This window comes from Protopterus annectens, chromosome 8.part0 (assembly GCF_019279795.1).
Source record: "Protopterus annectens isolate FY-2018-M chromosome 8.part0, PAN1.0, whole genome shotgun sequence".
NCBI lineage: Eukaryota > Metazoa > Chordata > Ceratodontiformes > Protopteridae > Protopterus > Protopterus annectens.
The window spans coordinates 569,112,649-569,125,318 of NC_056741.1; positions in this window are offsets into that span (position 1 = coordinate 569,112,649).

Consider the following 12,670-nt stretch of genomic DNA (forward strand, 5'->3'; position numbering starts at 1 on the left):
TAGCAAATCTAGCAATTTTGTTGTAACAGATGGAAAGTTTATTAAGGTCAGTTTTGTAAGGATTAGTTAGAATTGGGAATGCATAAAGTAGAGTAGATAGGAGGTGGGCCCTGGCTATTGCAATTTGAGATTTGGTGGCTAGATAACTTTTACAGCGATAGAGGGAACCTAGTTTTTGTGGGACTTTAGTGATGGTTGTTGATATGTGCTTTGTGAATTTGAGTTGCAGGTCAATGGTAACTCCTAAGAGTTTAGCCTCAGTGACGGGGTGATTTGAGTTTTGCTGGTGGAGAGCATGGAGAAGGTAAGGCTGCTCATTTTAGTAGAGTGGAATAGCATTAGTTGTGTTTTCTTGGGATTTAGTATGCGTTGTGAGTTGTTAAGCCAGTTCCCTATTTCAGAGAAGGCTTCTTGCACTTTTTGTTGAAGTTTGATGTTGGGTGCCGAGCATATGAGAGTTGTGTCATCAGCATATTGGACTATGTCTGCTTTAGAGGTAGCTGAGTGGAGTTGGTTTGTGAAGATATTAAAAAGAAGGGGTCCTAGGATTGATCCTTGTGGCACGCCTAAGATTGGGAGTGGGGGGAATAGAGAGTTATGCCATTTGATGGATTGTTGGTGGTTATCTAAATAGCTTTTAAACCAGAGGAGGGTGGGGTTGTTAAGGTTGAGGTATTATATGAGACTGTGTTGAATGCCTTGGATAAATTTAGGAAGGTAGTTGAGACAAATTTACCTTGATTCCTGTGGGAGTTTATAGTATTGGTGAATTTGAGAAGGGCAGTGGTGGTGCTGTGGGATGGGCGAAATCTGTGTTGGGTTGTGGAGAGAAGGTTGTTGGTGAGGAGATAGGAGAGGAACTGGTGATGAATACATCTGCCTAGGATCTTAGAGAGGGGTGAGAGAATTGCAATTGGTCGATAGTTGGAAAGGTCTAGGGAGGGTCACCTTTGTGGAGTGGTATGATATATGAGGTTTTTCACAGGACTGGAATGGTGTATTCGGTGATGGATCTATTTATTAGAAGTGAAATGGGATAGGCTATAGCTGTGGATGCAATTTGGAAGTATTCTGCGGGAAGGTTATCAGCTGCAAGGGTGGTTGGTTTGAGTCTGGCTAGGAGTTTTTGGATAGTAGAGGTAGGAACAGACTTGTGTGAAATGTATGATATTGATTTGGGCCTGAGGTGGTGGTGGGGTGTTAGAAGAAATGATGTTGTTTAAGAGTTTGAGTACTGAGGAGGTGAAATAGTTATTAAAGCTGGAGGCTATGTCCAGGTCTGTAACTATTATATTTGGTGTGGGAGTGGTGCTTCTTCTGGGCTGTAGGATGTTATTTATAGTTGTCCAGAATTTTTGTGGTTTGGCATTGCATTTGTTTTGTTGAGTGATAAAGTAATTTTGTTTATCAAGCTTAACCTGCTTTTTTTTGCTTTGTTTTGGAGCTCGTGAAAGGTTTGCCTAGCTGCGGGTGATCTGGTGTGGCGCCAGGCTTTCCAGGCTTTATCCCTGGCTCTAAGTAGGGCTTTTGTGGTTTTCTGGGGCCGAGGGGTGGGGTTGCTACATATCCTGATAGTTTTTAATGGAGCTAGTTGGTTGAGGATATTTAGGAATGTGGAGTTGAAGTAATCAACTGCTTTGTCTAATGAAAGGGTTTTGATGGGAGACCAGTTGCAATGTTGCAAGGCTCTTATGAAGTGGACTCTAGGAAAAATTTTGTTAGAGCGGGTTTGTAGAAGGGAGGGAGAGTTAATTATTTTGTGGGTATGTGGTCCCTCAGAGAGTTTGGTAGGATGCCACATTGATGGGCAGTATTTGGTTGATTTGTGAAGATCCAATCAAGTATAGATTCTCTTTTTGTGGCCTTATCAATGTGTGTGGGAGTATCTACAAGTTGGGTGAAGTTATATAGGTTAATGTGGTGGGTGGGGGTGGGAGAATGGATTGAGTTCCAGTCAATGTTTACATCACCTAGCATGATAGTTTCTTGAGGGAAGGAGTATGAGGCCCAGTGAAGTATGGATTCTAGGGTTGTTAGGTTGTCACCTGGGGGTATATGGATACCCAGTAGGTTTAGGTGCTTATGTTGGTTAAGGGATAGTTTTGCAAATAGAGTCTCTGCATTGCTGAAGTTGGGGGAATCTTTTTGGAGGAGTTGGAGTTGTAGGTTGGTTCTCTGAAGTAGAGCTAAGCCTCTACCTATTTTATATAGCTGGTCTGCCCTGAGAATGTTATACCCAAGTGGGGTGATGGAATTATTCTTAATATGGGGTTTAAGCCATGTCTCTGCAATGAGAATAATATTAGGGTTATATAAGGAGATGGCAGCGTGAAGGTCTTCTATTTTATTCATGATACTATTGGTATTCATATTTAGTATCAATAAGTTGGTGGGTTTGTGCTTAGCTGGATAGTGATGGGTGCATGGCTTATTAGTAGAGGTTGCTGGCCTGGGGTTGGGGTAAATGTCTCCTCCTAGTAGTAGCTGTGTAGTTATACAGGTGATAGTTCATAGGTTGGTACTAGGCTATCAGCCCTAGGGCCTATGCAAGCCTAGCCATAACAATTCCCTGGATATTTCTTCACACAATATTTACTTCCCTGGACCCCTGTCTAGCAGGGCAACTGACATGATCCCTGGGGTGAATTTCCTATCTCCCATCTAATCGTCAAAGTTCCTTTTGAAGAGGGCCAAGGAGGTGCTCTGCTTGACGTGTATGGGCAGTCTATTCCAGAGACTGGGGAGTCTCTGGGTCAGGAATCTATCCCTCCAGCATGTTTTGTTCATTGTGATGACAAGGTTTAGGTCTCTGGACCGTGTGGCTCTGAGGGATTGGGATTTTTTTAAGTGGACCATGCCCAACAGCTCAGGGTTTGTCATGGCCTTGTATGTTAAGCAGAGACCACCTCTGAGTAGACGATATGCCACAGAGTATAGCTGGAGTGTTTATAGACGGTCAGTTAGGTATTGGACGATTAGGTAGTGAAATTGTAGACTTGGTTTCTTTTTAGATGGATAGAAGTGGTACATGGGAGAGGCATGGTATATGGGGGGTTGGATGTATATGGTGGGGTATATGCTTGCGTGAGTGGGGTTGATAGTAATGTTGTGGGTTAGGGTGGGGGATTTGGGGTGGATACAGTGAGTGATTGTGAAGAGATAAGAGGTGCTGATGGTGGCTATGGCGAGGCAGGTGAAAAAGGAGGTTAATCCTAGGAGAGTATAGTGGAGATAAGACTGGGGGTAATAAGACATAGTGGGAGTGAGGTTGTGCAGTTAGAGGAGGTTTTTATATTTGTTGAGGGTGTGAGTTGTGTGAGTAGGAGATATGGGTGTGGATATTGAACTGGTAGGTGGGTTGGAGTAGTGGGAATTTGAAGGGTGTGTGTAGATGGTGCTGATGGATGTAATTATTGGATAATGGGTGGATGAAGAGAAGGTCTTAGCAAAGGAGGTTGCCTATAAATTCAGAGTATGTAGGGTTGGGTGGGAAATGGAAGCAGGGTAGGGGAGCGGAATGAGCCTGTAGGGCGAACGGAGCGGGATGTGCCAATCAAGGTAAGTGCAATTCAAAAATAAGCTATCAGTTGCTCGTAGGGCAAATGGATCAGGATGAGCCAATCAAGGTATGTGCAATTCAAAAATAAACTATCAGTTGCTCAGAGGTCACATCTATAATGTTAGTCTTTCTTTTGTTACCAATATATATATATATATATTTTTTTAAAGGAGTGAAAGTCCTTTTTAATTTTACCAGTTGGATACCCTAAGAAATACCTTGTCTGAGGGCTGAGACAGAGTGAGTCAACTATTGTTGAGTCAGAGATAGACTGGGAGGGTAGTGGGGATATATCACATACCAAAAAAATTGATAAATGTTTCTTTAGAGACTGGAAGGGTTAGAATTACAGTTTAGAGTGGAGTGTTTTTACAGACTTGAAGGGTAGAAATCAGAATTTTTCTACATGGGGGAGCTGAAATCCCTACTGCTGGCTCATGTATTTATGTTCTGTACATTAGGGACTATAGTAAAAACACAACCTACTAATGCCTTTTGTATTATAATGAGACGTGCACTTAGGTTCTTCAAGGTTCTTTAATACAGTTGGACGTCCCACTGGCTTTACTTATGTTAGTGGTATTTGCCACAGGATAGGTGCCACAAATTCTATAAGACACAGCTGACTTGGGGCTGAGAAAAAAGAAAGTAAAAGATGGTAGAGAACAGTGAGCAGTTGTAAAGATCTACAGCTTTAACACACTCAAAAATTAAAAATACAGTTTAGAGAACAGTAGACAATTCTGAAATACCACAACACAAATAAACAAAAAATAAACAGTTTAGAGTATTAATCACAATATAATAGTACAGAAGTAGTAAAATTAGATCTTTGTTTTATGGCAAATACTGCACTCATATATTACTGAACACACTAGATGCATGTTCCTCAACAGTTAACTGAACATTCTATCTCAAAGCCCCATTCTGCATGAAGTAAACAGATTTGACATAGTGCAGTTTCAGAAAACTTCACTTTTGACAGTATGGTCTTGAAATACTAACATTCAAGATTTCAGTATTTTGAGATATAAAAGTGGACCCATATACATATATATATATATATATATATATATATATATATATATATATATATATATATATATATATATACACACACACATATATATATATATATATATATATATATATATATATATATATATATATATATATATATATATATACACACACACACACACATATATCTATATATATATATATATATATATATATATATATATATATCTATGGATCTGGGACTTTTGATCAAAAGATCAAAAGTCCAAATCCATTATCACCGAACATATTTTACCGAAAGTGCTTTCACTGAAAAAGCGCTTACAGTAAAGTATGCTGAAAAAATGCAACATTAAACTTACTTCTATGCAGGGGGGCAAGCATCCCTGCACCCCCCATGTGGGGGGATGCACCCCACCCCTTACTTTAATATTCTCACTGCAAGGTCACACTACAGTGGGGAAAAGGGAATTTTCCCTTATCCGCACCGTAGTACGACTGGCACAACAAGCATACTTATCCGAAAGTGCTGCTTCAGTGAACAGCACTTTTGGTTAAGTATGCTTGGTGATTTCTGCTTTGGTGGAAAGTGCATTTGGGGATCTGTACGGATTACATATACACATATATATATATATATATATATATATATATATATATATATATATATATGTATATATGGAGCTACTTCAGTAGATCGAAATACTGTAACACTGAAATTCATAATGATGAGATGAAAACATCTCAAATACACATCTATGAATTTTAACAAAGCCAGAAGTTTGAAATAATAAATCAGATAATACACTTAGTAATTGGAGAATTTGAATGGACATCACACAAAACACAGAAACAAATCTATATATAGGAAAGTGGTGAAATGAAGAGCAAGCAGAGGGAAGAACAAAGTGAAAGGAGGGCAGGAATGTACAGGAGGGATGTGGGACAGAACCATAGCTATGCATTTCTTCAAGAATAAAACTTGACCATATATGCAAAACATTAGCTGGACTTTCACCTCCAGAGACAGGGGTGACCAGAAAACAATCACGTTGTATAGCCAAATGAACCGAATCAAGTGTGTTATGAAAACACATGCATGAAATGGAGAGCTATGGGGTGAGGGTGGGGAAATTGCAAACCCATCGACGTTAAGCTGGGTGACAGTGAGAATTGAGTCATCACCCACTGGACTGTTATCACTGTCACCTCACTGCAGTACAATACAGTGATGAAGAGCAGTGTCTCCATCTGGAGAGGGCATGCACCAATTGTGTGGTGCACGGTCCTACTCACCACTGGCCTGCCCTGCAGGACTGAACTACCTGAGGGGCCAGGTAGTGCAGGGGCAGCAGAGGGGTTGCTACCAGGTTGCGTGCCAGATGTGCTGGGTAGTGGTGCTGTAGCCAGTGGATTGGGGGCAGGAGGATCCTGCGGGATATGCCTACACCACTGTGCTGTGGGAAAAAAACAATAAATAAAAAATTAAAAAAAAGAGAAAAGGGTTGGGGTGATAGAAAAAAAGGGAGAACATTAGTAATTTCATATGTGACATTCAAAGCATTGATGCAATTATTTGACTCTATTCCATTACCTTTGCTTTTAAGGCTACCAACTACTTAAATAATACATTTTTTACAGTTAAGACTATCCAGCTCCTAATAGATGCACAATATACTACAGATTTCAGCAAGCAATTCTTGATGTGTGCATATATTGCACACAGGTCTGTTCCAGTTATACTTATAACAGAGCTCTGACAGTACATTGCAATATTGATGAAAACTTAACAGCATTCTGTATTTGGAAAGTGTGTTTTTTGAACCCACAACTTCTGACTACTCTCAACTGTTGTTTTGGCCTCCAGACTAATGCATGCATATTTTCCTGTTACAGTTGAGAGATGAATGCTCGATTTGATACAACTGTATAATAAACCAATAAAGATGTCTTTACTTTTAATGCTAACATAACAGTACTGTTCGGATGCACACATACCACATGCTTTACACATCTGTGCCAATCTAGCAGCATGGGTTTGTGCATTCAGTTCATGGTCTGTGATGCCTGTGGAAAAAAACAAAACAGAATACCATTATGAATACCAGTCCTAAGTATATCCAGCTTTCAGCTCTTACAAGTAGTCACTGTGAGTGATATTTACACATCTGTGGGGTGCCCCCTGTCCTACATTACTCAATCCAATGGTCAGGGGTATTCTTCTTCCTCATCCTGCGATCTCTGTAGTAATTCCTACATTGTTCACCAGTGCAGGGGATACTGGTAGCACTGGTCAGAGCCTGGGCCAGACTATTCTATGCCTCTGCCTTGTAATCTGAGCCATGATAGCCCTTCTGCAAAAGCCTGGACCCATGTTCATTCGCTAGGAGTCAAACAAACACTTTGGACTATTGGACACACCATCTTTGAGCACATAATCTCAAAACCTCTCCACAAATGCCTGCCATGCCTATCACAGATCAAGATCAATGTAAAATGCCATTTTCCTGCCAACTGCAGGTATCATGCTTACTGGGAGTGCACACTTTTTTAGTTTTTCAACATTTGAATGTGTCGAGTATCACTTACCATTGTGCAAACATGGTGCATGAGGGTGTGCACTACTGGCAAATGTATTTGCTCAATGGTCAGTAGTATTAATTAAATGCATCCAGTGTATAGCTGTGGCTGTCTGGGTCTTGTGTGCTACCTGCGTGGTCCATTCTTCCAGTTTGTGCACTGCCGCTCTGCATGCAAATGAGATGAGCATGGCCAAAGCCATTTGTGCTAAGCAGCACATCTTGCAAACAGTGACTCCAAAAGAAAGAAAATTATAAAAGGGAGAAATAGTTGAAAAGAGAAAATCAATCTATGACATACATGGTAAAAAATGTTAGTGCACTTGAGATATGACTACATAAGTCTTGATCCAAAATCTCACTCCAGTGCACCATCAGAAAACAAGATGGGGGACTTATCCATCTTTTCCACATAAACAGTTTTGCAGCAAAGAAAAGTAATTCCTCACACAACCAAGTGCAATTGACTATACACTATCAGGGAATAACCTGTTATTTGTAAATGCATTATATTAAATATATTTGGACACTTAGTGATCACACAATCTATGATTATTCCTTGCAGATATATAACTTTGTCTTACCTTTCAATGTTTCTTGGTCATATATCAGTTATCATACCAGTACTCAGAGACATGCAGTGTGTAAGCCAGTCTATATCATTTACCTTGAATTGTGTGAGGAAGCACTTTGATATGCAGTAGCCATCAAATGAAGGGCAGGTTTGATGGCACAAAGAAGCATAGTCTGGTGTTTTGGGGGAGCAAAGGTGAGTTCCTCTTATGCGCATGCAAGGGTATACTGTTCTTTTAAGGGATAGACCCAGGATGAGCTACTGTAATGGCACAAACAAGGATATGTTGCTGTTGTTACTCTCCTTGTTTTGCATCCTGCCTGTTGGATGTTGTAATGGTTGTGAAGTCTAAAACTGCAATGTGTCTCATTACTTTCTAACTTCTCTCTGTTATGATTTACCAGTACAAACATATGGTGCTAAACTGAGGGCATCCAGTGATCATCAATACTTTGGGGAGGTATCAATGTCTGAATCTTTGAGGCCTGAGGCTTACTACTTGTTAATGGACACATACAAGACAAATAACTCTCTGCTGTCACATGTTATGTTAATTTGTGTACAAATCTCTCACAGTTTACTTGCTTACTGTACCAAGTGCTGAAATACAAAGATATGCAGCAGTTGCCATAGTGTTACTTCAGGGCTGACTATGATGCAAGCAATACACAGCCAATACATGTGGAGGTAAAGGCTCTGGTTTTCAGTTGAGGCTGGCAGAGGTTGTAGAGTTCCTGTATTGTGCCCTTGTCCACCTTGTAGCACTCTACAATGTCCATGTCATTTATGTTGTGATTGGCCCGAAAACTCTACTCTGTCTCAGCCTAGGCCTATTGGCAGTCGCAGCAACATTGTCTGCAACTTGTAGCACATACAAATGGACTTAAGCAGCAGCATCTCCTAACATTCTGTCGATGTAGACTTTCTGTGTCCACTACTTTTGAAATCCACAGGAAAAACCAGCATGGAGTCTGCATGGTTGCTTTATAACTTGTTGAATAGCCCCACCGGACTGGTTGATTAGCATGAAATTTAGTTGCTTATGCTATAATTAGCATCTCTGAAACACAGGCTAAGACAGATGAAAGCCATTAATAATCTACTCCATTATAAAAAGGCAAATATGTAGCTAGCCAAACTGATGGGGAGGACACTTACTACAAATTTGTAGGACTTCACAAAACCAAAATATTTCCAAAGGTATCTTTACAGAGGAGTATTAAACTTCAGAAGGTATGCTCCCACTTTGTAACCTACATAATGCATATGCTGGAATATATTAATGAATAATCTGAAGCAAAGGCTTTTACACTTTTATCTGTATGCATTAGTTTGAAGTGTACTGATGGCATGGCCATGTCTATCAAGCTATTTCAGAGGTGCAAGTGACTGACAATATATGAAAAAAGAAAGCCTGTTTGATACATATATACACATGTTTCAGGGGCAGGTCTTTGAAAGCATGTTTAGCATTTCAAAAATGTTTTATTAGCAAAATGGTCCATGTGCCTGTTCTTTTGTGGGCGGAGGAGCAAAGAAAAGTTACTGTTATGTCACAAACTAGAATGGAGTGTTCTTTTGAGGGGGAGCACAGTTGAGTTACTGATAGGGCACATGCAAGGATATGTTGCTCTTGTGACTCTTCTTGTTTTGCATCTTGCCTGTTGTTAATGTTTCACAACTGTAGGATGTTTTATGTTTTCCAGCAGATACTACTGACTGCCTACCTTTAATGTTTTATCTGGTAACAGTTACTTTGTAGTTATGTGATAATTATGTGTATTGTCATTCTGTTTTCTTTTAGGACACAAAATGTCATTGAAGCAGAGACCCCCCTTCAGTGAAAGTGAGAATAATATCATTGTTAACACAGTAAGTCAACATAGGATACTTCTTCTGGGAAGAGCTCATGCCAATATGCAAGAAAGGCTAAGAGTATGGCAGCAGATTGTTGCCAACATCAATTCTGTGGGCAGCCACAGCTGGAAATATAAGTAGGTGCACCACAGGGACACTGACATGATTACCTCGGCACAGAGGCATGCAGCTGCTCTTGCCCAGGACCAGAGGGTAACCAGGGGTGGGTCTGCTACAGAAACACCTCTCACCCCCAATGAAAATTTCCTGGCAAATATCCTCCAACAAAATAACTCACAGCAGAGTGGACCACAGCATGTCCTTGACATGGATGCCACTCCTTCTCAGTCCCAGGAGGAGCTTCCAGGTAAGCTTTGTTATATGACCAACTGAATACTGTTGTATATTAAACAATTGAAACAAAAGTTAGTAATGTGTCGCATGTCTTTTTTTGGGGGGAGTGAACATTGGTACAGTGATAAGCTCAGTTTGGAGTTGTCAGCCACATTTATGTTAAACATACACTTAATGCAGATATAGATGAATACAATTAGTGCCACCTGTCACACCGTTAAATGTGATGATATTGTTCTTACCTCTTGCTTAACTTATTTCAGGACCATCAGAAATCCAGTGACGTATGCCTCCTGCAGATGGTAAGCCAAATAAAGTTATTTCAGTACTGCAGGTCTATTTAAAGAAATATCATAATGTGTCATTTTAGGCCTGTGGTATGTATTGCTGTATTGTCTGTAATATGGCAACACTGTTGTTTGTTTAGCATATATTTCAGCATAGTAGTGCAGGTATTAATGTATGCATGTATTTCTCCCTTTTTATCACAGGTGATCATGACAGTGGGAGTGTGGGCCCTGTGCAACCTGATGTCAGTGTCTCATCAGACACTGAGGATGATGGTGGTGAAACTAAGGCACAGTTGGGGAGTGCAGAGGTTGCATCTGACACAGAGGTTGACATCCTGCCACCCCATTCATTTTCTCTGGACACAGCCAGTAGGTCTACATCAACCCAGTCCATTCAGCTCACAGATATTGGACAAGTGGAGAGCAAGGACATTGAGCAGGGAAGTGTGGCTGCTGCAGCTTCAGTGTCTATTGATTCTGGCCATAGCCAAAGTGTTGGTGAAGTGCCACACAGGAGGGTTGATAGGAGTGCTCAGAGGGGGCCTGCTGTCCCTCCTCCACCTGCTGCAGGTGTCTCTTCCTGTGTCACTCAATGTATGTTTAGGGCCATCATGGAGGCACAGACATGTTCAGAAAGGAGCTCCAGACAAATGCTCAGGTTTGTGGATATGGTATAGGCTGACATGCATGACTACCTCCATTGTGTTGCCGATTCACTGGATCGGATGAAAGACACATTGGAACAAGCAGTCTCTGTGATGGACCAAGAGGTGTCTGTCATAAAACGAGCAGTGTCTGTGATGGAACATCTGCTGGGTGGGGAACAGAGTTCTTGTGGGCATATGTCAGCCACAACATTTGTTGCTAGACAATGTGGCCATGCCAAATTACACTCCCATATTGGCAGTTCTTCCTCTGGTCCATTGCCGAGTGTACTGTTCACACCCAGGCATGGCAGGTCATGGGGTGATGTTCCCGGGAATTCCGGTGAAGGGAGTACACCCAGCAGACATCAATCACATTCAGTTAGCAGCACTGCATCTAACCATGGACATAGAGGTGGCAGTGCAACTCCTGGCAGAGCCAGTTCTTGTGTTCTGGGGCAACAACGATAAACTCCTACCTCTACCATGCATGGCTCACACCTCTCCAAAATGCCAAGACAGACAGCTAGCACTGAGCTTGGCTGTGTTCATGCAGACTCTCACACACCACTTTCACATGGAGGAGCCCTAAGGCACACACAGAACAGTTACATGGTTCAACGTGTCTGCTTCCCTTTCTTACTTACACACACTCACCAACCTTTAGTGTCAGCCTAGGCCTCCTGCCCCCCCCCCTCCCCACACGCACACAACACCCTGTGCAAGTAATGATAACTGTGCCATATCCCTGTTTTCTCTCTTTTAGATTCAGGGATACAAAGGCTTTATGTCTGATGCACAGGGTGCATAGCAAAATTACTGCCTAGTATATCTGCATTTGTGTTGTTGAACTGATAATTGTACCTGCCACTTATGAACTGCAATGTGTCTCTTTACTTTCTAACTTTTCTCTTTAATGTTTCCAGTACATACGTATGGTGCGCATCATAAGACATGCCATCACATTCAGATCTCAGGATTATGTGACAGCACTGTGGTCAAACTCATCAGAACAGTAATGCAGTATAATGCTCTCTTTTGCATGAACCTCACCAGACACCTATAGCAGCTGGACAGACCACAGAGCTTACTCATCAAGATAAGACAGGGCCCTCTGACATGTATGTGGGTAAATTAAAAGACATTCAAATAAAACAAACCAGTCCTGGGCTAGGTGCCTCTCAAGAAAAATCTCTCTTATGAATTGGAAAACAAAAGAAGCACTCCACGGCTTAACGGCAACTCTTTATTGTAGAATAAAAAACAGTAAGCGCTTTCACGTTACGAAGAACGTTTCTTCAGACTTCAAAAACACATATCCTGACTGCATTTAAATACCCATCTATACACTTACTAACCAGCCACTAAAGGCAAACCATTAAACAATCAAATAAATTAATTGTAAATTAATTGTGTCTTCATCAATTAGATATACATACATCTAAGGGAAACTCTTATAACCTTATATAACAAAAAACATCCTACCTATATATTATGTGAGCAAATGTTACAAAATTCTAAAAATATTTTCAATATTATATAAATATATATATATATATATTATGTTAAAAAAATATATATATCGTGTGAATTTTATAAATGACAAATAATAAAATAAATAATTAATTCTATTAATATAAAGATGTAAATATAAATATAAATTATATATATTATATATTATATATATATTATATATATATAAAATGCATAAAATACACATTCTATGAATTTTATAAATAAAAATGCTTACAATAGAATATCCCTATTTATAATATGGTGCAAAACTACATTTT